Source organism: Corvus brachyrhynchos, unplaced genomic scaffold (genome assembly GCF_000691975.1).
Source record: "Corvus brachyrhynchos isolate BGI_N302 unplaced genomic scaffold, ASM69197v1 scaffold68, whole genome shotgun sequence".
Classification (NCBI taxonomy): domain Eukaryota; kingdom Metazoa; phylum Chordata; class Aves; order Passeriformes; family Corvidae; genus Corvus; species Corvus brachyrhynchos.
Genome location: NW_008240039.1, coordinates 1,401,214 through 1,403,758, shown reverse-complemented (window position 1 = coordinate 1,403,758; position 2,545 = coordinate 1,401,214).

Here is a 2,545-nt window from a genome sequence, read left to right as displayed (position 1 = left end):
ACCCCCCCCCCAAAGGCTCCGGGTGCGGCCGCTTTTCCAGAGGGTTTTAAATTTGCCCTTATCCCTTTAAAAGTGCACGGAAAGGGCAAAGTGCGCGGTTTCCCAGAGGGAAAAGTCCAAAGGGATGGACGCAGCGCCAGAGCGATAATGGCTCGGTGGAATTCAGGCGGCCGGGAATTCACGGGAATCATGGAATGATCGGGGTGTGGTGGGGGAAGGAGGGGTGGGAAGGAGGCAGGGGGGAGAAGTGGAGATTCCTCCTCATCCGACCCGAGCTGCAGCAGCTGCGCCTCGTTCCATGGGAAAGGATGTGGGGAGAGGTGTTAACGAGCCATTTCCAGCGAAACGGAGCCGGGAACGGAGTTCCAGGCGCAAAAAACTCGCTGGAATGTTCGGCCGGGGCTCAGCTGTGTCTCCACAGCGCCGTGACCCCATGGGCATCCCGAGAAATCCTGTCCGGAGCGGGGAGAGGCTCCCCCAGGCCTCCGGGCAGGAAGCAAAACCCTTCCCAGCTCCTGGGCCTGCCCAGGCCGCCAGTGGCAAAAGGAAAAACCACCTGGAAAAGCACTGGAAGTTCTGGATGAGTCTTTTCCCCTTCTCAGCTCCTGTCCTGGTGCCTTTGCCTTCTGCTTCCCAGTTTCCCACCGAGCAGGGGGTTGGGAGAGGAGCTTCCAGGCTCCTTTCATTTCCATTCCATGATTCTGTGACACTTTTCTGGGATTATCCTCCTGCCTCCCACGGCTGTTTCCTCACAGCAGCCACATCTCCTTCCCTGCTGCTTTGCTGCTCCCCTTCCCTGTCTGGGAGGGAAAGGGCAGCGCAGGAGAGGCTGGAAAAAGGGGGGCAAAGCCATCCCTGCCATCCCACACGTCCCTTTTCCCTCGGGAGGTGGGAAAGCGCTGGGTCACAGAGGGATGGGGGCTCTGGGGCTGTGTCCCTGATATTCCGAAGGCTGCTAATGGGGGGGATGAGGGCATCCCCGAGCTCCAGGGCGGTGATTCGGGCAATCCCACAGCCGCCCTGGCCCTTTGGATGGCTCATCCCGGAGCCCTCGGGAGGAACAGGAGGAGGAGCGGGAGCCCGGCTCAATGGACGCAGGCAGCTTTACTCGGGCTGTTAAGCTGATTAATAAAAATGAAGTTCCTCCCGAGCCTCGGCGCGTTCTTTGAGGTCAGGGTCACCGCACTGAGACGCTTAATCAGATCTTCCCATTTAGCCCCTCTTAGGCAGGGCTGGAATGCGGCCCTTTCAAAGCCGGGCTCTTGGCGCCAAATTCCTGCTCTATCTCCCTCTCCCATTCCATGGGAGCAACACATCCATCACCGGGAAATCCAACCCAGCGCCACCGACCCGGCTCAGGTGAGCTTTTCTCAACCAGAGCCGGTAGGAAAGGAAATAAAATTTAACAATCAGCTCGCGGGTTGATGCCGGGAGTGTGAAAAAGCAGCGTGGGGAGGGAGGGCGGCTGTCACCCCCGTCCCAGGACAGGGACAGACGTTTCTGTGTGGATAACAAACCCCTTTCTCCAGCTGCAGGAGGTTATGCCAAGGTTACCCCGATTTACTCTTCGGGGCAGGGGTTTTCCAGCGCAGCCCCAGAGCCCATGGTGCTGCCCCGAGATAAATCCCGGCCGCAGGGCAGGGCAGCAGCTCTGCTGCAACAGCGAGGGCAGGGCCCGCATGAATTAAAGCTCGGAGAGCTCCTCCTTTGTCCAGCTGCTCGGCCAGGAGTTCGTATTCCCAATTAACAGGGACCCCTCCATCCCCTGGGAGAAGCACAGGATGTTCCTTCCAAAGGAAGAAGGAGAATTATTCCCATTTCATATTCTATTAATTCTTCTCTCCCGTGGCCTGGGGCCCGCACCTGCGTTTACAACATCCTCAGACGGATTAAAAACGCAACACAAGCCCATTGCAGAGCTGCACAAGCAATCGGGGAACCTCCCAGACCTCGGGAATGCTGGCTGGGATGGGGGTGTTCCCCAAAAAAAACAGCCTTTCCCAAAAGGTCAAGACAACAGCCGGGTCCAAATTCCTCATTTTCCTGGGGTCGTGGCTCTGCCAAAGCTGCCAGGGCTTTAAAAAGGGAGGAGTTTTACCCTAAAAATCCACTTTAAACCAAACAGCAGCATTAAAAGTGTCAGCCCTGGATCAGGCAGAGGCCTTTGAGGTTTTGAAGCCATCAGAGTCTGTTTCCAGCTTTGTTTTTTAGGAATTCTGACCCCCACCAGCTGGAGATGCCTCTTTGCTGGGAGCATCTCACTGGAGCGGCCACAAACTGGGGTGGGGGCAGGGGTGGAAATGGTAAAACTTCTGCCTGCTCCTCAAATGCTGCAGCTGGAGAAGAGTGGAATCCTGGAATATCCTGGTTTGGAAGGGACCCACCTACTTCACATCCTCGTCTCACGTTGGCGACACCATGGAAAAGGCTGTGGGGGATGTGGGAATATAAACGTGGAATGTTTGTACATGGAATGTGTTCCACAGGGATTTTCTCCCAATCCCCACTCTGCTGTTCAACACGAAATAATCCATAAATAAAATTA